Source organism: Palaemon carinicauda, chromosome 15, assembly GCF_036898095.1.
Source record: "Palaemon carinicauda isolate YSFRI2023 chromosome 15, ASM3689809v2, whole genome shotgun sequence".
Classification (NCBI taxonomy): Eukaryota; Metazoa; Arthropoda; class Malacostraca; order Decapoda; family Palaemonidae; genus Palaemon; species Palaemon carinicauda.
The window spans coordinates 33,756,003-33,781,878 of NC_090739.1; the positions used below are offsets into that span (position 1 = coordinate 33,756,003).

The following is a 25,876-nucleotide window of genomic DNA, read 5'->3' on the forward strand; positions in this document are numbered from 1 at the left end:
TATTTGTCCGTGATAGATAGCTGAAGAAATCGAGACATGACGGAATGTCACGTATGTTTGTTGATATAAAAAGCTAAACGATGCAGTATTGGAGCCGTAACAATTCACTAAGAAAGGAAATCCAGACGATGCAGGGCTAGACGCCACAGCCAATTGGACAAGCAGGAAAGCAAGCAAGTCACTTTGTGGCAAATGCTGGGCGGAATTCAGAATGCCACGTGGCCAAGTGCAACTTACCGAGGGAAGAAGTAACAGTAGTTTATGCATGTAGAGTTACTTGTCAATGATTCACTTGTACTTTTTCTTTGCCAGGTAAACCAATGCAGAAGAAACAAGTCTGACTTCTTCTGGTATGCTGTGTCACTTGGAGAAGCTTCCTTTGTACTGGAATAGTGGAACAGAAGGGATTAGACTAGGGTATTGTAGCCATGTAGACTAAAACCCATTGTGACACAGTTAATCCAAGGTGGATTTCGGATTTCCAGATTTAAAGCAAACAATCTACAAGATGTACTCAGCAGAGGGAAGAAGTAACAGTTGTTTATGCATGCAGTGTTCCTTGACAAAGATTCACCTGTACTGTTTCTTTGTCAGGTGAACCAATACAGAAGAAACAAGTCTGGCTTCTTCTGGTATATCGGGTCCCTTGGTGAAGCATTCTTTGTCCTAGAATAGTGGAACAGAAGGGCCTGGACTAGGGTATGGAAGCCATGTAGACTAAGACCCATTGTGACACTGAGAGTTAACCCAAGATGGATTTAGGTTTTCCAGATCTAAAACAAAAAAGCTACAAGATTGACTCAGCAGATAAAAGAAGTAACAGTTGTTTATGCATGCAGTGTTCCTTGACAAAGACTCACTTGTGCTGTTTCTTTGTCAGGTGAACCAATGCAGAAGAAACAAGTTTGGCTTCTTCTAGTATGCTGAGTGCCTTGGAGAAGCTTCCCTTGTACTGCAATAGTGGAACAGAAGGGCCTGGACTTGGGTATGGAAGCCATGTAGACTAAGACCCATTATGACACAGAGTTAATCCAAGGTGGATTTCGGCTTTCCAGATTTAAAGCAAAAAGTCTACAAGATGGACTCAGCAGAGGGAAGAAGTAACAGTTGTTTATGCACGCAGTGTTCCTTGACAAAGATTCACCTGTACTGTTTCTTTGCCAGGTGAGCCAATGCAGAAGAAACAAGTCTGGCTTCTTCTGGTATGTCGTGTCCCTTGGTGAAGCATTCTTTGTACTGGCATAGTGGGACAGAAGTGCCTGGACTAGGGTAATGTAGCCGTGTAGACCAAGACCCATTGTGACACAGAGTTTATCCAAGGTGGATTTCGGCTTTCCAGATTTAAAGCAAAATATCTGCAAGATTGACTCAGCAGAGGGAAGAAGTAACAGTTGTTTGTGCACGTAGTGTTCCTTGACAAAGACTCACTTGTACTTTTTCTTTGTCAGGTGAACCAATGCAGAAGAAACAGGTCTGGCTTCTTCTAGTATGCTGTATCCATTGGAGAAGCTTCCTTTGTACTGGAATAATGGAACAGATGGGATTGGACTAGGGTATAGAAGCCATGTAGACTAGGACCCATTGTGACACTGAGAGTTAATCCACTATGGATTTCCATTTTCCAACGAGGGAAGAAGTAACAGTTGTTTATGCATGCAGTGTTCCTTAACAAAGATTCACCTGTACTGTTTCTTTGTCAGGTGAACCAATGCAGAAGAAACAAGTCTGGCTTCTTCTGGTATGTCGTGTCCCGTAGTGAAGCATTCTTTGTACTGGAATAGTGGAACAGAAGTGCCTGGACTAGGGTATTGTAGCCATGTAGACTAAGACCCATTGTGACACTGAGAGTTAATCCAAGGTGGATTTCGGCTTTCCAGATTTAAAGCAAAAAATCTACAAGATTGACTCAGCAGATAAAAGAAGTAACAGTTGTTTATGCATGTGGTGTTCCTTGACAAAGACTCACTTGTACTGTTTCTTTGTCATGTCAACCAATGCAGAAAAAACAAATCTGGCTTCTTCTAGTATGCTGTGTTCCTTAGAGAAGCTTCCTTTGTACTGGCATAGTGGAACAGAAGGGCCTAGACTAGGGTATGGAAGCCATGTAGACTAAGACCCATTGTGACACAGAGTTAATCCAAGGTGGATTTCGACGTTCCAGATTTAAAGCAAAATATCTACAAGATTGACTTAGCAGAGGGAAGAAGTAACAGCTGTTTTTCCATATAGGGTTCGTTGACAAAGACTCACTTGTACTGTTTCTTTGCCAGGTGAACCAATGCAGCAGAAGAAACAAATCTGGCTTCTTCTAGTATGCTGTGACCCTTGGAGAAGCTTCCTCTGTACTTGAATAGTGGAACCGAAGGGATTGGATTAGGGTATGGGAGCCATGTGGATTAAGACCCATTGTGACACAGAGTTAATCCACTGTGGATTTCGGCTTCCCAGATCTAAAACAAAAATTCTACAAGATGGACTCAACAGAGGGAAGAAGTAACAGTTGTTTATGCATGCAGTGTTCCTTGACAAAGATTCACCTGTACTGTTTCTTTGTCAGGTGAACCAATGCAGAAGAAACAAGTCTGGCTTCTTCTGGTAAGTCGTGTCCCTTGGTGAAGCATTCTTTGTACTGGAGTAGTGGAACAGAAGTGCCTGGACTAGGGTATTGTAGCCATGTAGACTAAGACCCATTGTGACAAAGAGTTAATCCAAGGTGGATTTCGGCTTTCCAGATTTAAAGCAAAAAATCTACAAGATTGACTCAGCAGATAAAAGAAGTAACAGTTGTTTATGCATGTAGTGTTCCTTGACAAAGACTCACTTGTACTGTTTCTTTGTCAGGTGAACTAATGCAGAAGAAACAAGTCTGGCTTCTTCTAGTATGCTGTGTCCCTTGGAGAAGTTTCCTTTGTACTGGAATAGTGGAACTGAAGGGCCTGGCCTAGGGTATGGAAGCCATGTAGACTAAGAGCCATTGTAACACAGAGTTAATCCAAGGTGGATTTCGGCTTTCCAGATTTAAAGCTAAATATCTACAAGATGGACTCAGCAGATAAAAGAAGTAACAGTTTTTTAAACATATAGTGTTCCTTGACAAAGACTCACTTGTACTGTTTCTTTGCCAGGTGAACCAATGCAGAAGAAACAAGTCTGACTGCTAGTATGCTGTGTCCCTTGGAGAAGCTTCCTCTGTACTTGAATAGTGGAACAGAAGGGATTGGACTAGGGTATGGAAGCCATGTAGACTAAGACCCATTGTAACACAGAGAGTTAATCCAAGGTGGATTCCGGCCTTCCAGGTCAAAGGGAAATAATCTATAAGACGGACTCGGCAGAGGGAAGAAGTAACAGTTGTTTATGCATATAGTGTTCCTTGACAATGATCAACTTGTACTGTCCAAGGTGGATTCCGGCCTTCCAGGTCAAAGGGAAATAATCTATAAGACGGACTCGGCAGAGGGAAGAAGTAACAGTTGTTTATGCATATAGTGTTCCTTGACAATGATCAACTTGTACTGTTTCTTTGCCAAGTGAACCAATGCAGAAGAAACAAGTCTGGCTTCTGCTAGTACGCTGTGAAAGGGACAAGTCCTACTGTAACTTTCAACTGGGTGACATAATAGAAATCCAAAATGGGTAGGAAGTGAGCCAATTCCCCTCCTCAAAATGTAATTGGTTTCGTTTAATTGAACTCTCGGTTTTTGCTATATTTTTCTCTTGTTATAATTGGGAGTTTTTAAACTTTATCGCTTGTCTGTTACAGTGTTATCAAGGTCAGTTGTAGGAAAGAAATGATAAATAAAATAGTTTGCTATTGCATCTATCTTACATTTACAATCTTGATGTCTTATAGTCTTCGCATGCATACAAAAGTTATACACATACGGATGTATATAATTTATGTATAATGTATATATATGTGTGTAATTTATGTCTATATATACATATGCATATATATTCTATATAAATATATATATATATATATATATATATATATATATATATGAAAACAAATATTTCTTTTACCGCATATATGATCAAATTAGCTTTTCGATTTTTCTTAAATAGCCTGAAATATTCCTAGTCTTCCTCTTCGTAAGTGTTAGAATCAATCTTCAATTATTATACATCTTTTATATGATGAAATATTCCTTGTCGAGTTTTCATTGGAATGAAAAGAAAAAAATAAAATGAAAATGCTTATTCCCTTTCTTCTTCTTCTTCTTCTTCTTTTTCTGAATCTTTTCCCACTTTTATGTGGGGGTCAATGTTTCTGGCGAGCGTTCTCCATCTACCTCTGTCCCACACTTCATCACCAGTTGATCCCTTACTCATTCCGAATTTCCTTATAGGAGTTTTCTTTGCTTTTTGATGGCTTATTCCCTTTAATAGAGCAAAAAGCAAAGAAAACTCTTATAAGGAAATTCATAAAAAGTAATCGCCTGGTTTTTTGCTTGATTTTACTATCAGTAAATTAACTTTCAGCGACGCAATGGTCATCTGTCTCCTCTAGAGAACGGTGTCAGCCGGGCAGAAAATTATGGCGTCGAAAAATAAAAAACTTTGAAAAAATAAAGTCATGATATATGGCAGATGCCGTTGTCAACTGGCAGTCAGAAGTAGGGTAGAGGTGAGCCAGAAATATTCAAGATTTATGTGGGAGTTGTGATGTATTCCGGAAAAGAAAAGGATCTATGAAACCGACGAGACTTGCATCTTAACTTTCTATGCACAGCTGGACACAGGAATTCTCTTCTTCTTCTTTGTCTGCATCTTTTCCCACTTCTATGTGGGGTCAATGTTTACAAAGAAGAAGAAGACGAGAATTCCTGTGTCCAACCGTGCATAGAAAGTTAAGATGCAAATATCGTTGGTTTCATAGATCTTTATCTTTTCCAGAATACATCACAACTCACACATCAATCTTTAATATTTATGTGGGAGTTGTGATGCATTCCGGAAAAGAAAAAGATCTATGAAACCGACCAGATTTGCATCTTAATTTTTTATGCAAATTAGGCACAGGAATTCTCTTCTTCTTCTTCTTTTTCTGCATCTTTTCCCACTTTTATGTGGGGTCAATGTTTACAAAGAAGAAGAAGATAATTCCTGTGTCCAACTGTGCATACAAAGTTAAGATGCAAATCTCATCGGTTTCATAGATCTTTTTCTTTTCCGAAATACATCACAACTCTCACATAAATCTTTAATATTTCTGTGGGAGTTGTGATGCATTCCGGAAAAGAAAAAGATCTATGAAACCGACCAGATTTGCATTTTAACTTTCTATGCACAGTTGGACACAGGAATTCTCTATACTTCTCTTTCTAAGGAAAATGCATACGGTCACACCATTGCTGCGCGGCGGGTAACCAAACAGGTTATGTAAATACATGGCTGAGGTGGTGGGCAGGGCTAAATAAAGAAACTCGCCGCGCAGTAAGGGGGCGGGGTAGGATAGGTGAACTTCTTCAGAGTGAGGTGTACCGCGAATTCATGTGTTGAACTGTACGTTTGCGGTTATGTGATATAAAAGGATTGAAGGTTTTACCCAAGGATACCACGTTTTTTCTGTTTTCTTCTTCTTTGTTTCGCTGCCCAAGTTTGATTATAAGTGTTGTCCCCCTCAAGAAGAAGAATATCACTTTGTTTACATCCGGGATTATAAGAAACGATGGTGGTCAATACACCATACCTACATCTCTGTTTGGACACGGTAATTATAGGAAAGGGTAATTATAGGAGATCTGAATGGCCACTTGGGAATTAGTAGGGAAGGGATAGAGAGAGTGCATGGAGGTTGGGGTGTGGGTGAGAGAAGTGATGGGGGAGAAAGAGTGATTGATTTTGCAGTGGCTTTTGACCTAGCAATGATCAACACCTTTGAGAAAAAAGATTAACAGACTGATTACTTACAGTAGCGGTGGCAGGGAGAGCCAGATAGATTTGCTGATGTGTAAGAGACCATCTGACAGAGGTTAAAAATTGCAGTGTGATAAATGGGGAGGGTGTAGCAGCGCAACATAGGTTAGTGGTAATTGATTGCAGACTAAGGAATTGTAGGAGAAGTAAAAAGACAAGAATTGACCCATAGATTAAGTGGTGTAAATTGAAAGAGGAAGAACTGAGAGTCTTGTTTAAGGAAAAAGTGCTGGAAGCAGTAAGGTTGCATGAGGATTACATGAGGATGTACAAGAATGGCGGACCGAGAATAGTAAAGTGATTCTAAGGATCGGTGAGGAAGTACTTGGAAAGTCATCAGGAAGAAGACCCCCAAATGATAAAAAAAATCGTGGAGGTGGAATGATGAAGTGCAAGAACGGGTAAAAACCAAGAAAGAAACCAAGAAGGCAGATCTATCAAGGCAAGAGCAGGATAAAGAAAACTATAAACAGAAAAAGAAAGAAGCAAGAAGAGCAGTAGCAAAGGGAAAGTCAGAGACATTAAATGAGGTCTATAAAGAGATGGAAACACCATTAGGAGAGAAGAAAATATTACGAATTGCTAAGGCCCGAGATGCTGCATCTAAAGACTTGACACAGATACGGAAAATAAAAGATAGCAATAGTATAGTTCTAGCAAAAGAGAATGAAATTAAAAGAAGGTGGTAAACTTATTTTGAAGGACTATTGAATAAGGAGAACCCAAGAACAGTATTTGAAGATGGACTCCCAAACGAGGCAGTTACCATAGGAGTGACTAGAGGAGAAGTAGAACAAGCAGTAAAGAAGATGAAAAATAGTAAAGCTGCAGGACCGGATAATATACCAGTAGAGGTATGGAAGAGTCTTGGAGAGGAAGGCATAGATATCTTGTGGGACCTGACGCAGAAAATCTTCAATCAGGGAAAGATGCCAGGGGAATGGAGAAGAAGCCTAATCATTCCCATCTATAAGGGGAAGGGAGACACCCAGGAATGTAGCAACTACAGAGGCATAAAGTTGACAAGCCATACAATGAAAATATGGGAGATCATTGAGAAGAGACTTAGAGATGAAACAACTTGGATTCATGCCTGGAAGAGGGACTGTAGAAGCAATATTCGCTTTGAGGCAGATGATAGAAAAACATCGGGAGAAACAGAAAGGATTGCATATGGTCTTTATTGACATGGAGAAAGCATACGATCGAGTACCGCGTCAGGAGCTGTGGAGATGTATGAGAGAAAAGAGAGTCCCTGAGAAATGCATAAGAATCACCCAAGATATGTATGAGAGGGCAGAAGAAAATGTTAAGAGCAGTATAAGCCTAACTGTAGGATATGCCACAGCGTTTTACGTTTTTAGTTAAGTTGGCGCTACACGTTTTCTTTGTTGATGATAAGGATGAGGAGATAAGCGAGCGTCGGGATTGCCTGATGTTTGTTTTGTATTTAATTATATACTTATGTGCACTATTTTGAATTGAATATTTCTATTGAATGGAAAACTGTATACATATTTTGTTTACTTTTTATATGAAAAAGAAGTATTGAGTTGGTACTAAAAAATATTGTATTGTTATTGTTGGCATCTGCCCAAAAGGCCGCGATTTATGCCCGCCTTGGCGCCTTTGTTCAGTTCAGCGTGGGCAGGCTCTGGAAAGCACATGGAATTTCTGCATGCTGTGGTTCTGCAGTATTTGTGGTGTGCTGAGCTGCCCAGTGTACTCATCATAGTATTAAGTGACCAGTGTTGCTGTTAGCTAGGAGGCTGAATGCATCTGGTGGTACAGCAACTTGTACCAGTGGTTATCTGAGAATTTTAGCATTAGAATCGGCGTCTGGAAAATGTAAGTTTATTTTCTATGTTAAGTGAACCTTACCTGTGGAATTACTGTATTGTATTTTACATCATTTACATTATTTTTTATTTACATGATATTTACAGTATATATATGGTTTTACATGAATATTTACATTATTTTTTTGTATATTTATTGCTGCTTTTGTTTGCAGCGTCAAACCTTGCTGCTTTGATGGAATATATGAACACCACAGAGTAAGAGTGTTTGACTTCACCCTTAGTAAAACGCCGATATTCAGAACGTAGCTGCACTGGTGGTGCAGTGTTCTACAGTTTGACGAATACTCCAGCCTGGGTCAAGTAACGCCAGTGTGGGACAAGTGGACTTCGTCAGCCTTGTGTCTGCAAGGATCGTCTGTTGTGGCCTCTATCATCTGTCACCATGTCGTCCATTTCAAGAGCTTCAGCAAAGACCAGCCAGTCGGCACTGCGTGTGCGCTTGCTTGAGGCGCAAGCAAAGCTTAAGCAAGCGGAGGAAGCAAAACAGCTAGAAGAAGAGGAATTGGCTTTGGAAATGCAAGCCAAAGCACTTGCAGCTGAAGCCGAAATGCAAGCCAAAACACTTGAAATTGAAATGCAAGCCAAAGCAATTGCAGCTAAACGCAAGAGCCAAGAAGAGATTAACGGCCTCAAGTTGGACTGTGATAAACTACAGGTGGAGTATGAAATACTGTCTGAAGCTGGAACTTCATATGCTGGTTCCAGTGCTAGTAATGCTTCACAACGGGAGAAGAGGGACTCATCAGTTCAGTTGGATGTCAAAGGGATTGAGCAGTGGAGAAGTGATGTAAATTCTCACTATGAGAGTGGGAGAATCAGCAGGGTTCATGAAGCAGATGTGAATCCTACGAACGTCCACAGTGTGACGTATGACCTGAAGGGTCTTGAACATCATTCAACTCCATTGGCCCCAGATGCGACGCCTTTTGTGCCAAGACGTGTTCCCTTAACTCGAGATGTGTCACAAGCAGATCTGCAAACTTCTGAAATAGTAAAGGCTCTTGATTGTACACTAGCTAGTCAGCAAGAACTAACACGACGAATGCAGCTGCCACAGATGAAGCTGGAGCGTTTCAGCGGAGACTTAACCAAATTCTCCATGTTTAAGAATTCTTTCACCTGGATTGTGGAGTGTAATACCGACGACCCTGCACGAAGGCTAACTCACCTATACAACTGTTTAGATGGTACTCCCAAGAACCTGATTGAGAACTGTTTCCATCTACCCACTGACATTGGGTATGATTGTGCATGGGAGATATTGTGTCGTAAATACAAGAATGACAATGACCTGTCAGATGCTTATGTCAAGAAGCTATTTGATTGGAAGGAGATTAATGCAGGTGATATTGATGGCCTGGAAAATTATGCTGCATGTTTGAAGACAGTTAAGGCAGCACTTGGTAATAACTACCATCGAATAGAGCTTCAAGAAACAATGAAGAAGATTGTTGAAAAGCTCCCATACCAACTGAGAGTGAGATGGGTAGCGAAATGCGAGGAACATAAGTTCAAGCTTCCAGCTCTAATAGAGTACATTGAGAAACAGGCATGTATTGCCAAGCATCTCTCTTATTATGAGTGCGACCGTCGTATCCCGAAGCCTACTGAGAAGCCATCCAAGCCTGTCAGGCCTAAGACCTTACCTGTGCACCACACGGCTTCACAAGCTAGAGGGAAATGGTGTCCCTTCTGCACTAAGGAGGACCATGAACTTAAAGAGTGCTTCAAATTTGAGAGGTTGAAGCTTCCAGATCGCTGGGAGGTGATAAAGAAGGCAAGATACTGCTTCAGGTGTCTTAATGGTGAACATTCATATGCAAAATGTGAAGATGCATCCATCTGTGAAAGGTGTGGATCTCACAAGCACCATACCATGCTGCATAGTCCACCTAAGACTGCAAGCAATACAGGTGCGGCCCATGTGGGAGGCAAAAGTGCTATCGGGGGCGGTGAGAAGGCAGTTGGTGCTACAGAAGGTGGCGCGACTGCTACAGCTGGCAAGAGTGCTGCAGCCCCAAATGTGCAACCTATGTTCTCAGTGTGTGCAAGCCAGTTACCTAAGGGAAGAACAATGCTGAAGATCTTACCTGTTCTCGTAAATGGCATCCATGCAACCTATGGATTCATCGACAGTGGAGCTGCCCCAACATTGGCAGCAAGAAGCCTGATAGACCGAATGGGTCTCAAAGGAAGACCATGTAACCAGATCATGGCAACTGAAGCAGGGACTTTCACTTGTAAGGAAGTTCTGTCCCTACACATTGGTAATATTAATACTGATGAAGGAGAGCATGTGACCGATGTGTTCGTGGCTGACAAGATCAATGTGTCTATGGACCATGCCATGCGTCAAGAATGGCTGACCAAGTGGCCACATCTGAGTGACCTGGAAGTAGAGAGTCTACCTGAAGATCATCGTCAAGTAGAGCTGATCATTGGGCTAGACACGACATTGAACAGAGTGATTCTAGACCAGCGACATGGGCTTAAGGACGAGCCATCTGCATACCTGACCAAGCTAGGGTGGGTTGTTTTCGGCCCAACAGGACCTAGATCGCCTTCAGGTCCTGCCCTTCTGTTCCATGTGTGCACTGTGGATGATACAACAGAACTTCTGCAACGCAACTTCAACCAAGACTTTTGGGAGAAAGAGACACTCTCAAAGATAGAAGATTCTTTTGAAGACAAGAGATTCCTGTCTTTGCTGGACGAAACTGTTGTCCAGACAGATGGCAAGTATGTTGCTTGCTTACCCTTTAGTGACACTGAGCCTCTACCTAATAACCGTGCCATGGCAGAACGTAGGGCTCACTCCTTAAAGAAGAAATTTGAGGCAAATGAAACGTACAAGACTAAATACGTCGAACAAGTAGAGAAGTACCTTTTGAAAGGGTACGCTGAGCTTGTCCCAGTCGACAAGCTGAATCGCAGTGATGGCCGTGTGAACTACATGGCGCACCATGGGGTCAAACACCCTACCAAGGACAAGCTTAGGGTTGTCTTCGACCTTAAGGCTAAGCATGCTGGGACCTCACTCAATGACCACCTCATGCAAGGACCAGATCTCACAAGTAGTCTTGCTGGAGTGCTGCTGCGCTTCAGGGAAGGACAACATGCTGTTACTGCGGACATACAAGAAATGTTCCATCAAGTCAAGGTGCCAGAAGACGAGAGGGACTCTTTACGCTTCCTGTGGTGGCCAGGTGGAGACACCAATCAAGCTATTCAAGAGTTCAGGATGACTTCACATGTGTTTGGAGCGCGATCGTCCCCAAGTGTAGTCAACTTCTGCCTCAGACAGGCAGCACTGGACTATGGTGACAAGTATGGTGAAGACGCTTGCCATGCCGTACGACGCAACTTCTACGTTGACAACTTGTTGAAGTCAATGGACAGCGAGGAAGACTGTATCCAATTGACAAAAGACCTCATTGGACTCTGTGCTGATGGAGGATTCCGGCTGAACCAGTGGACATCTAGCAACAAGTGCATTCTCGCTGCCGTGCCTGAAGGGGAGAGAGATAAATCAGTGGCTACATTGGACCTCAGTAAGGACGAGCTGCCTACGGAGCGCGCTTTGGGTATCCACTGGGACATGAGCAGTGATGAGTTCACCTTCAAGATCAACCTGAAGGAGAAGCCTAGGACACGAAGAGGAGTTCTCTCTGTAGTGGCTTCCTTGTATGATCCACTTGGTTTTGTCGCACCTTTCACCCTGAAAGGGAAGATGTTACTACAAGAACTGTGTCGTCGCAACTTACCTTGGGATGAAGAAATGAACAACGACGAAGCAAATCGCTGGAGCAGATGGACTTCCCAGCTTCAGTGTCTAGGAGACTTCAAGATCAGAAGAAGCCTGGTGCCTCCAGACTTTGGGGAGGTATCATCGTACCAACTTCACCATTTTGCGGACGCAAGCCAGGCAGGATATGGTGTGGCCACGTATCTGCGCACGGTAAGCAAGAATAACCAAGTGAACAGTACACTGGTTATGGGTCGAGCTCGTGTAGCTCCCCTCAAGAGACCGAGTATTCCACGAATGGAATTGACTGCTGCTGCTGTGGCAGCTCAACTTGATTGCAAGATCAGGTCAGAACTCGATTTGGAGTTGTGTGACTCAGTGTTCTGGACCGACAGCACGTCTGTCCTGAAGTACATCCGTAACCTGTCTGTAAGATACCACACGTTTGTAAACAACCGTGTGAACCTCATCCGCGACCTCAGTGACATCACCGCTTGGAGGTATGTGAACACCTCTGCGAACCCTGCAGACCTGGCCTCTCGGGGCCTTGATGTGGACAGCTTGCTGGAGTCGTCGCTGTGGCTGACAGGACCAGAGTTCCTGTGTCAAGAGCAGGACAGTTGGCCAGCTCTTCCTGACGATGTTAAGCGAGCAGAACTAGATGGAGATCCAGAAGTTAAGCAGTCTGCACCCATCTTCAGCATGGTGGTGCCGGAACCAATCCTAGTGGAGAAGATTGCTGCCAAGTTCTCTTCATGGACCAAGATAGTGCGAATCATCGCTCGACTGAGGCGATTAGGAACCAAGAGTGGATCAGAAGTGTTATCTGCAAATGAGATGAATTGTGCAACAACCATAATATGGAAGAAGATTCAAGCTCAAGAGTATGGGAGTGAGATCAAATCACTCTCCAAGAAGGATTCCAAGGTGAAGAAATCCAGCAAGATTTGCAAGTTGCGACCATTTCTACAAGAAGGCTTGCTGAAGGTTGGTGGAAGACTCTGTGAAGCCACCATCAGTGATAGCTGCAAGCACCCCATCATTCTTCCATCCAAGTCGCCAGTTGTGAGGAAGATGGTGCGATGGACCCATGAAACAAACGGCCATTGTGGGCAGAACCATCTTATGGCTGAACTAAGAAAAAACTACTGGATCGTTCATGGAAATTCAGTAGTTAGATCAGTGATACGTGACTGTGTCATCTGTAGAAGACTCAGTTGTCGGCCAGTGAATCAAGTGATGGCCGACTTGCCCTCTGACCGGATCTGTCCGGGGGATCCTCCCTTCACCAATACAGGGGCAGACTGCTTCGGTCCCTTCTTTGTGAAGCAAGGGCGCTCTACAGTGAAGCGCTGGGGAGCCATTTTTACCTGCCTGACAGTGCGAGCAATTCATCTGGAGGTTCTCAGCTCGATGGATCAAGACTCCTTTGTGAATGCAGTGAGAAGATTTACGGCCAGGCGAGGAGCTGTCAAGAGAATATGGTCAGACAACGGTACTAACCTCGTCGCAGCTGACCGAGAGCTGAAGGAAGCTCTTCAAGACTTCAAGGAAGAGGAAATTGCCCAAACCCTAGCAGCTAAGGGCATCGAGTGGCGTTTCAACCCGCCATATGCGTCACACTTCGGAGGAGTCTGGGAACGCCTCATACGCTCAGTGAGAAGAGCTCTCAGTGCAACCTGCCTGCAGCAGGTCACCACTGACGACACACTATCGACACTGTTCTGCGAAGCAGAGTCTTTGGTGAATGGAAGACCCCTAACCAAGGTAAACGACGACCCAGACTGTCCACTGCCATTGACGCCTAGTATGCTGTTGACTCTGAAGAGTGCAGTGCTCCCAGTAACGAAGACTGACCAGAAGGACTTGTATGTTAGGCGCCGCTGGCGTCAAGCGCAATATCTTGCCGACCAATTCTGGAAGCGATGGCTGAGGGAGTACCTTCCATTGCTTCAAGAAAGACAGAAGTGGACCGTCCAACGGCGAGACATCCAAGTTGGCGACATCGTGCTAACTACCGACGAACGTCTCCCCAGAGGCTCGTGGCCTTTGGGGCGAGTCTTGGAAGTGACTCGGAACTCTGACAACCTAGTTAGACAAGCCAAGATTAAGACCGAGTGTGGGTTGTACTTACGTCCAGTGCAGAAAATGTGCCTTCTCCTTGAAACGGAGGGTGATGACAGTGGAGTGCCATTGGAAAAAGAGTGAACGCCGTGCGCTGCTCATATGGCTTGCTGTGTATGTGGCATATTTGCAGTGTATTTTGTATACTACAAAATAGGGGGCGGTGTAGGATATGCCACAGCGTTTTACGTTTTTAGTTAAGTTGGCGCTACACGTTTTCTTTGTTGATGATAAGGATGAGGAGATAAGCGAGCGTCGGGATTGCCTGATGTTTGTTTTGTATTTAATTATATACTTATGTGCACTATTTTGAATTGAATATTTCTATTGAATGGAAAACTGTATACATATTTTGTTTACTTTTTATATGAAAAAGAAGTATTGAGTTGGTACTAAAAAATATTGTATTGTTATTGTTGGCATCTGCCCAAAAGGCCGCGATTTATGCCCGCCTTGGCGCCTTTGTTCAGTTCAGCGTGGGCAGGCTCTGGAAAGCACATGGAATTTCTGCATGCTGTGGTTCTGCAGTATTTGTGGTGTGCTGAGCTGCCCAGTGTACTCATCATAGTATTAAGTGACCAGTGTTGCTGTTAGCTAGGAGGCTGAATGCATCTGGTGGTACAGCAACTTGTACCAGTGGTTATCTGAGAATTTTAGCATTAGAATCGGCGTCTGGAAAATGTAAGTTTATTTTCTATGTTAAGTGAACCTTACCTGTGGAATTACTGTATTGTATTTTACATCATTTACATTATTTTGTATTTACATGATATTTACAGTATATATATGGTTTTACATGAATATTTACATTATTTTTTTGTATATTTATTGCTGCTTTTGTTTGCAGCGTCAAACCTTGCTGCTTTGATGGAATATATGAACACCACAGAGGAAGAGTGTTTGACTTCACCCTTAGTAAAACGCCGATATTCAGAACGTAGCTGCACTGGTGGTGCAGTGTTCTACACTAACAGAAAGTTTCCCAGTAAATGTAGGACTACATCAGGGGTCTGCATTGAGCCCCTACCTATTTGACCTGGTCATGGATGTAGTAACACAAGGTGTTAGAGATCAGTCTCCTTGGTGCATGCTTTTTGACGATGATGAAATGGAGAATAGAGGATTGATGATCAGCAGGAAACAGACAGAGTATTTGAGATTGAAAAATGGGGAGGATGGGGAAGTAAGTTTACAAGGCGAGAGATTGCAAAGAGTTTAAAATTTCAGGTATTTAGGATCAACAGTTGCAGAGGATAGTGATCTGGGGGCAGAAATAAACCACAGAATACAAGCAGGATGGAAGAATTGGAAAAAAAGTGCGTGGAGTACTATGTGACAGGAAAATAGGGGTTAAATTGAAAGGTAAAGTACACAGGACAGTTGTGAGACCGGCAATGTTGTATGGAGCGGAGACGTGGGCAATAAAGAAGACAGAAGAGAAGAAACTGGATGTGGCAGAGATGAGAATGTTGAGATGTATGTGTGTGGTGACAAGAAGAGATAAGATATGGAATAAAGTAATTAGGGGTACCACAGGAGTTAGAAAACTATCAGATAAGATCCAAGAAAGTAGACTGTGGTGGTATGGTCATATCATGAGAAGAGATGAACAGTATATTGGGAGGAGGGTGATGGAAATGGAGGTACAGGGAACGAGAAGGAGAGGGAGACCAAAGCGAAGGTGGATGGACTGTATCAAGGATGACCTTAAATCAAAGGGATTAACCGGTGATGATGTGTGGGACAGAGGTAGATGGAGAAAGCTGGTCAGAAACACCAACCCCACATAAAAGTGGGAAAAGATGAAGACAAAGAAGAAGAAGAAGAAGTTACTGTTCAGACTACAACGTACCCCAAGAAGATATTTCTTTCAAGATAAGTAGAAAATGAGAAATAAAAGAGAAGTATTGAATTCTTTAAAGAAAAATATTCTAGTAAATATTAATTTCCAATTAGCTCTGATTTTCTTTTTCGGCAACGATTCGTGCAAAAAGTGGTAGTTCAACCTCCGAAGATTATTTTTTCTTTAAATCAAGAAAATTCTACCGAAAATCAACCAAGCGAAAAAAAAGAGAATAAAGGGAAAAAACGCATCATTAATTTTCGTATGTTTACAGAGGGAGAGGTTAAGCCTTTTTATTGCTGTTCGGGAGAGAGAGAGAGAGAGAGAGAGAGAGAGAGAGAGAGAGAGAGAGAGAGAGAGAGAGAGAGAGTTTATTTAAGCCAAATCTTTATTTGGGCGTAAAGCTCACAGAAGCCCATGGCTTGGATAATTAAGCCATTTACATGGAAATGAACTCGATCTGCTTAGTGGTAGAAGAGTTGGGGATAGAGAGAGAGAGAGAGAGAGAGAGAGAGAGAGAGAGAGAGAGAGAGAGAGAGAGAGAGAGAGAGAGAGAGCGCATATACATATATATATATATATATATATATATATATATATATATATATATATATATATATATATATATGTATATATACATATATATATATATATATATATATATACATATATGTAGACATATATATCTATAAATATATATATATATATATATACACACACATATATATATATATACATATATATATATATATATATATATATATTATATATACATATATATACATATATGTAGACATATATATCCATAAATATATACATATATATCTATCTACATATATATATATATATATATATATATAATATATATATACAGTATATATATATATATATATATATATATATATATATATATATATACTGTATATATATATATATACACATATATATGCGCGTTTGCGAGTTAACTTGTATATGTATGTGTACTGCGATTGCGAGTGCCCACATATGAAATTAATGATAAATTAATTAAGATATATATATATATATATATATATATATATATATATATATATATATATATATATATATATATTTATATATATATATAAATGTGTGTGAGTGTTTGTGTGTGTATGCCTGTGTGTGTGCATTTGTAAGTGCTCATGTATAATAAAGATGATAAAGAAAAAAGTACAAGAGACTGTAGAAAGAAATCAGTACAGCATAACCACAATGTAAATTATTAATATACCCATTTATTTAGAACCCATACATTCCCGTCACATGTACGCAACATTTCTTCCCAGAATTATATTAACTATGCAAGATAATAAAATTAGGAACAATGACAGGCATATATATATATATATATATATATATAGAGAGAGAGAGAGAGAGAGAGAGAGAGAGAGAGAGAGAGAGAGAGAGAGACATATTCGACTATGTACGAGTTTTCTTATTCATTAAAAGTGTTAGAAAGGTTGGTAGCAGGAATGCAAGTCTAGTAAGTTTATGAACACATTATCTAAGAATAATCTCAATTTATATAGAATAAATATGATACAAAACATAAGAAAATAAATTATTACCATAATTTACTTTAATATATTGGCGTATCCAACAGAAAATGGGAGGTTATTATGTAAGTAATACATAAAATTTTGTCAATAAATAGAAAGAAATAAGAGTAACAATTATTAACCAGAACACAACCAAAAGTTTCAATTCTCTATAGAAATCTTTTTGAACGAGATTGCCAGCTACATAACTTTTATTATGTCTGTCATCTACAATTGTTGGCTAATCACAAAGCACAGCATATTTTACGATTCAAGTCAACAGGGGTACAGCAAATATATCAAGAAACAGAGTCAAAGATGTATACGCATACACAGATAAGAAGAAATTAATGTAAATTTCCACAACATTGTAAATTCAGTTATGTACTTAGCACAAATAAAATTGACGTCTCCACCAGGAAGCTGTTAAAGTTGTAGCATGAAAGAAATGACAAAATTTCAATAGAAACTGGTTTACTAAGCACCTCAAAACATATTTCATTCTTCCGACTTCGTATATTTAATCCGAAGCTTCTAATTTCCTTTGTGGTAGTATTATTAATTGTTGTCTTCGTGCTAAAAGATAGAGAAGTCAGTTTCATCATTTCACAGTTAAATATTTTTAAAAAATTATGATGGGTATTTAGAAAGCATCTGATGATACGATTACTGTGATCTTGGATGTAAACAGGAGAGAGTCTTGATTAAGTCGCATGTTTATCAAAAGCAATAATTTGATCAACTATTTCCATGAAATAATACCGCCAGCAATGATTTAATTTCAATAAGATGACCGGGGAAATGAAACTCTTAGCAAATTAATCATTTGGACATAAACAATTTTGCCTATAACTTTGATTCTTAGAGAAAAAGGATGATGACATTACAAACGACAGCAAAGGGATATGTACACCAAGATCAGAATGATGAATTATATCGACTTCAAGGATATTATACCAAAGATAAGCTTTCAACGTACTCTAGCTGTGATGTCTGAATAATATATTTGCGTGAGAAAGATGTTATGAAAATGTCAAATAAAATGGCGCTTAGTGCAATTGAAACTAATACCTTTAACTATTATGTTTAAAGACAATCTACTCGTAATCACTTGCAAAATAAAAACCAGTTAATGTATGATGAATACTTGTCTGCAATTGAAAACCAAACCCTCTCAAAAATGGACACGTTAAGTCAGAATTTATCCCGCATATATCAGTAGATTAAACACCCACTGAAATAAATAATTTCCTAAATGTTACCCTGCGGTAAAAATGCATTTCACTAACGCGATTTTACGCTCACAGAGCCAATCTCACTTAGAAAATGTATTGCGGATTATGTGAGTTTTTTTCTATTTTGCTATTTTTCATACGTTTGTACCGTAGCTCGTAATTGGGATTGTCCTAGATTAGAGGCAGAAGTAAATAGAAGAACGAGAAATACATGGGTTTTACTGTTTGGTTTTTATCTTCAAGGTTGATCTGTAGAATTCAAAAGCAAGCAAGTATGCCTACATATAAAATGTGTGTATGTTACCACGGGGTAACAGTTATGCATATATCTATTTCGTTTATAACCAAAAGACGTTTATTCTCTAAAACAATCCATATATTTATTTGCCTCTTTGTTTGTTATTAAAGTGAAACACTTCATGTGAGTAAGATTAATAGTTTTTTCTTCTTTTTAATATCATCGCAACTTAAAGAGAATGAAATCAATAAAATAATACAATGTCTTATGCAAAACACCTAGATTATCAAAGTAAGAACTAAAGCATAAGCACAAATAAAAATCTAACTAAAATAAATGGATTTTTAAAGTCCGATATGTATTGTAAAACAGCATGCAGCACAATTTTTCTTTAGTATCACATTAAGCTGCAAAATTGTATTGGAATAGAAATAATGATTGGATATTAATGAAATCATTCACAAATATCCGTTTGCTTTAAATAATATTAAAACGTGAATACTTAATCATTTAGAAACCTTACCATATAATCACACATACATACATATACACACAGACACAATCCCATAGTCATTACATATACAATATGTCATATATACACAAATATATATATATATATATATATATATATATATATATATATATATATATATATATATATATATATATATATATAATACAGAGAGAGAGAGAGAGAGAGAGAGAGAGAGAGAGAGAGAGAGAGAGAGAGAGAGAGAGAGAGAGAGAGAGAGAGAGAGAGATTATGCACAATAACAAACAAATTTCGTTCAGGTCGACCATATTCTTTCCAGTGGCACAACTGAAACAGATGATATATAAAAAGATATAAATAATTCTAAATTCTTTGGCAAAACAAAGACCGCTCGTGATATGCAGGAAAGAGAGAGAGAGAGAGAGAGAGAGAGAGAGAGAGAGAGAGAGAGAGAGAGAGAGAGAGAGAGAGAGAGAGAGTGTGTGTATAAGTAAAATCAGGAGAAAGAAATTCCAGAAGGAATAATACCTTAATATTCCTAACACTGCAGAGACAGACACGCACAGCAGGGCAATCTCTGATCCAAGCCGAAGACATTACAGCCATTAAGGGGAACGCACCCAAAGGGCAACAACTAATCAAGCAGCGTCCCTTTGTGGTGATTAGAGGTGGGGGGGGGGGAAGAACGAGGTCACTGGTAATCACAGAAGTAATCATCTTGGTGCTTGGCTGTGCTTGGGGGGAATGGACATATCTTCCATGGTCTTGCATAAACCTTCGTTTATTGTTCTCTGTAAATACATTCGTATCCCTGGTCCCATACGTGTTTATGACTTGTTAACATTTACGCCGAAGTAAAAATAATGTTATGCCTGTGACTCTATATGTACTCACATAAAGACATACTTATTCCATGTGTATATGTATGTATGTATGTATGTATGTGTATATATATATATATATATATATATATATATGTATAAATATATATATATATATATATATATATATATATATATATATATATATATATATTATTGTGTGTATGTTTGTGAGCATTTTATACATACATGCATCCATGTACAGTATTATTATTTCATATATGGATATATACATATTTATATCAGCGCCACAAAAGGGAATATTACAAGACATGGAGTTAAAACTTTATTCATATTAGTTACATCGACAAACTCATTGCATGTCCGTCGATGTCACTAGTGAGACAAAAGTACTAACTTCAATCAAGTTTTTTCACTTTTTCTTTCTTGGCTATATATATCTTATCTCATCATGTGTTAGCTTTTGTGTGTATATGTGTGTATATATAAATATAAATATATATATATATATATATATATATATATATATATATACAGTATATATATATATATATATATATATATATATTAGTCGTTGTTCATTAACGTGAATTTATTTAAATCAGTACTAATCGCGTCAACATAGATTTATTTCTTATGACTGGTCAGAAATAACACAAGCTAGAATAGAAAGAGGACACTTCAGGTTCTCGCAACTCCGTGTATTGTTAGAACAATTCCAATGCTATTTAATAAGATTGACACCGATTTAGTTAAAAACGTTATATTCTTTTTAGTACAAACGGTATGCTCTTTTTAGTGCATTCTAAGTTCACCAACTATATTTCCGGCTTTTGCAGAGAGAGAGAGAGAGAGAGAGAATAAATTTGGCGTTACAAATTCCAAGGGAAAATATGTAGGAAAGCAGACATGCACGCATGCTTACATATATCTATTGGCGCTGCTTTATGCTTATGCACATAATGCATTACCTCGACTATGCAAATCACTATAATTAAAACTTTACAACACAGACTCTCTCTCTCTCTCTCTCTCTCTCTTCTCTCTCTCTCTCTCTCTCTCTCTTTCTCCTCTCTCTCTCTCTCTATTTGTCTTTTTAGCTGAGCGTGGAAACCTATACTCTAACCAGAAATATCCAACAGCAGTAACCTCAAAAAATATCGGATAGCAACTGCAAATACATTTTCAAAACAGATTACCAATACATAGTTCTTTCTTCTGGTGCATTGAGTCATGCCTTCAAGCTCTAGATATCAAAGAGATGGTCGGTGGTAGCAATGTTCTTCCTTCGTAACTCTTCGCTGGTATAGCATTTCATCTACCTCCAAAATAAAGACAATTGCCATGAACAGCAAATAATTTTTATTGGAAATAATAATAATAATAATAATAATAATAATAATAATAATAATAAAAATAATAATAAGAAGAAGAAGAAGAAGAATGTATCTTACTTTATGTAACTAAATATAAATATAACTCATAATTATAAAAAAAAAAACCCTCATAAAATTATCCTTATAATTTTCTAAGAAAATCAGTCAAAGATGAGTTATGTAATAAGCTCTCTCTCTCTCTCTCTCTCTCTCTCTCTCTCCTCTCTCTCTCCTCTCCTCTCTCTCTCCTCTCTCTCTCTCTCTCTCTCCTCTCTTATACATTAAACTATTCTCTCCTGTGGCTTCTTTAAACAATTCGTCTCGCTAAAATATTAAGATGCTGAAATTATCTCATTAGGTAAGAGAAGTTCTGGCTTAATCAATTAGGACACATGTCGAGGGGCTGCAACTCATCGGCGAGTTTCCCACTTAAAACAATTATCTCAAAAAAAAAAAAAAAAAAAAAAAAAGAATATTGGATATGGCAATGTTGAAGAAATAATATACAGAATCCTTACCGAGATCTTCTTGTCTCTAAATTCATAAACCGAATATTCTCGGAATTTTTTATTAAATTCTAGTTTTAATTATGTATTTCGTAAAGAACTATATGAGCAGAAATGTCCAATTTGATTAAAAAAATTTAAATGATAGCGTCAAAACTTTAATTACTTAATTTACACAGGAAACTTGCACGTCCTAAATCTGTTTACATGCTATGCGTACTAAACCATTGTACCACCAGTGTGTCACACGATCGTACATAGTATCATTTCTCTTTTTTGTATATATTATTCTTTGTATTCGCTCTCCCCTCGCACTGACAGCACTTGTATTAACATGTCTGCCTTCTTCATTGTTAACTGTTAACAGAACCGGTTGCTGTTTGACAAGAAATAGTATGTTTGTATTTTGTGACCTTCTTACCGGGACCCTAGCGTGTATATATACTCGATGTGTCTGTAATAAAGTTACCCAGTTGCATTCATCTCGCCTTTGACTCACAACCTACTCTTGGCCCATCACATTGGTGACCCCAGAGGTTGACTCGCTCATCCCCCTTCCCCCCCTCACTGTTGGTCCACGGAAGTTGGCGACGCCCCATTTGAACTTTCGCCGTTCGCTAGCGGAGAGGCGTTTGCTTGGTTTCAGCGTACAGAAGTCCAGTTCCACATCAAGGGCGTGACTCGCTCAATCACCAAGGAGATTATGTTCTCGTGGCGATACCCGAGGACACCTTTCCAGAAATCTCCGACTGGCTTTGTGAACAAGGAGACACCCCAATAGCGTATGACGCCCTAAAACATACCTTCTGCAGCAGTACTCGTCGTCACCATCCGCCCGTATAGCAAAGGTTTTTCAGCTCTCTCAACAACCGTTGGGGAGACCAAGGGATTCGCTCGCCCTCAGGGAAATGACCAGTATCGCTCGCCTGCATCCTGCCGCAGACAGCTCTCTCGTGAGGTGAACTACTTCGTGCCCTTTGGGTACGCCGTTTACCCGAACCTGTACGCGCTGCCATACCCGATGTCAATAGTTTACCCATAAAGGACTTGATGACCAAAGCAGACGACATATAGACAGCCACTTCACGACCTTCAATACCTCCATCAACGCTCCACTCCTGACGAAAAGGACACCTATTCAACATCAACCGAAGCCGACGTGAATAGGACACACATGCCTACCCATGACGTGCCGGAGCGGCGGACAAAGCCACACATCACCCACCACTCACACGCGCCCCAACCAACAACTTCTACAGCCACTTACTGCTGTCCATCAGCGTAGTTTTTGCTACTACCACTCCGATTGTGGGCTTCCACGAAGAAATGTGCCAAGGATTGTCAGTGGGCAAAAAACGTGTAAGTAGGCTATCGCTCGTTGGCGGTGACCTCCCGTGTTTCTAATCTTTTTTTTTTTACATGATGCAGGAACGGGCGTGCGATTTTTGGTAGACACGGTGCTTGTTGTTCTCTTTTGCCAAGGGAATTCTTCAGGCACGACGTAGTCTGTATAAATCTGCCGACGTCCGTCTGGTAGCTGCAAGGGATCTGCAATACCCACCTACGCTTATGAGACAGCAAATTTAATGGAAGTTTCTCGTTGCTGACGTCACATTGCCAATCCTCGTACGGATTTCCTTTCTCATTTCCACCTACTGGTCGATGTCGCCCTCCGACGATTAGTCAACGCAGACTCGTACCTTGTCAACACCTCTTCAACCCGGCCCCTCCAACATCGCTCTCCACATCAGCGCACAACGGATGCCTACGGCCACCTCCTCACGTCGTACTCGGACGTTTTCCATCCAGAACTTCGCAAACGCCCACGGCTCCAGCCATACACGGTATTTATCACCATTCCAAGACAACAGCCGCCAAACAGACGTTCGCCGAAATGGAAGAAATGGGCCTTTGCCAAAAGGCCTCCAGCCCATGGTCGTCACCTTTACACATCGTCCTGAAGAAAGACGGCTCCCTCGGTCCATGTGGGGGATTACAGGCGCCTGAACATGCAAACAGAACCGGATCGCTAGCCCCCTCCAAACATCACTGACGTGACCTCCTACCTGCACAAAGCAAAGGTTTTCTCCACGCTCGGCCTACTGAAGGGTATTATCAGGTGCCTATGACCCAGAAGACATCCCCAAGGACCGCCATCACCACTCCCTTCGGTACATACACCTTCAATTACTCCTGTTTTGGCCTTCGTAATGCTGAGGCCACTTTTCAACGTCTCATGGATGACATCTTAGGGACCTTCCCTTCTGTGTATGTTACGTGGACAACATACTTCTGTTCTCTTCCTCAAAGAGGAACACTTCGTCACCTGCGCATCGTGCTCAACCGCCTACAACAAAACGGCCTTGTAGTCGGTACGACAAGTGTACCTTTGGCGCCAACAAAGTGATGTTCTTAAGGCGAAGTTATTTGGGCACAGCATTACTAAGGATGCTAAGGATTGGGTCCGCGCCTGCACTTCTTGCCAAACTTTCAAAGTACATCAGGACACACGGATTCAGGAGTGGGAACCTTTCCTCAAACTCAGCGTCGTTGCGCTCACATTTACGTCGACGTTGTAGGCCCCCTGCCCACATCACAAGGACATCGATACCTGTTTACCATCACCGTCCGCTCCATTCGTGGCCTGAAGCCATTTCCATGGAAATGCAACGTCCGCCTCGTGTCCATCTGCCTTACTTTCAGGATGGATAGCAAGATTTGGTATCCCTGAGCATATTACTTCTGACAGGGGTACCACTTTCACCTCTCAATTGTGGACATCATTAGCAAATCTCCTGGGCATTACCCTACATCATACAACTTGCCTACAACCCCGTTGCCAATGGAATGGTTGAACGTTTTCATCGCACCCTCAAAGCAACTTTGATGTCCCACTGCAAGGACTCTGACTGGTTTACTCAGCTTCCTGGGTCCTCCTAGGACTAAGGACCACTTCTAAAGATGCCCTGGATGTCTCGCAGCTGAAATGGTGTATGGCGACCCGATGCTTGTCCTTGCCAAATTATTTCTTCTGCAACCTCCTCGATGATCTCCAGCGCATACGTCACGTCGTGGGAAAATTTACCTCATGCCGCCGGACTTACCAAGTCCCCAGCCAAGCATCACATACCCAACTGAAATTGCACTCTGCAATGCACGTCTTCCTACGCAACGACACTAGCAAGCCACCGCTAACGCCCCCTTTACACGGGCCCTTTCCTTGTGATCCGAGGCAATCCGAAAGCATTCTACTAAACATTCGTGGCAAAGAATACTGGGTCCTCATTGATCGTACTTCATTGTTAACTGTTAACAGAACTGGTTGCCAGTTTGACAAGAATAGCATGTTTGTATTTGGTGACCTTACTGGACCTAGTGTGTATATATACTCGATGTGTCTGTAATAAAGTTTACTCAGTTACATTCATCTTGCTTTTGACTCACAACCTACTCTTGGTCCGTCACACTATTTACAAAAGACACAAAATTCTCACTTCTTCCAAAATCTAGATACTTTTTGTATAACTATACATGTTCATAATTATATACATATACATATATATATATATATATATATATATATATATATATATATATTATATATATAAAATTTACATCTATTTTAGGACGATATCGTGTTAATTTTCATCAATATATATATATATATATTTATATATATAATTTAATATATATATATATACATATATATAATATAATATATATACACATATATATATAATATAATATATATATATATATATATATATATATATATAATATATATATATATATATATATATATAATTATACCAGTCATATGAATAAATATCATATATGCATACATTTACGTTTCTAGTATATTTCATATATATATATATATATATATATATATATATATATGTAATAATCATATATTACATGTTTAAAACACATGACGTAATACGTCATTGTGGAAGTAGAAGCTAGTGTGAGAAGTGCTGTAGTCAGATCATAGCCGGACGCGAATACCATATCTCAGCAATGTAACATTTTTATGAAGAATAAACACAAATACGAACCGTGAGAAGGAGTTGTGTCGCCACCGGATGCAGGTGTCTTCCTATACTAATGTTTAGTTTACATTATGTGTTT

The 25,876-nt window shown here is 40.0% G+C and overlaps 1 long non-coding RNA gene across 2 annotated transcripts in view; it reads right to left on the minus strand.

Moving 5' to 3' along the window:
- The window catches only part of LOC137654261 (uncharacterized), a 281,869-nt gene that overhangs the window by 17,693 nt on the left and 238,300 nt on the right, over positions 1-25,876 (minus strand). The window lies entirely within an intron of this gene.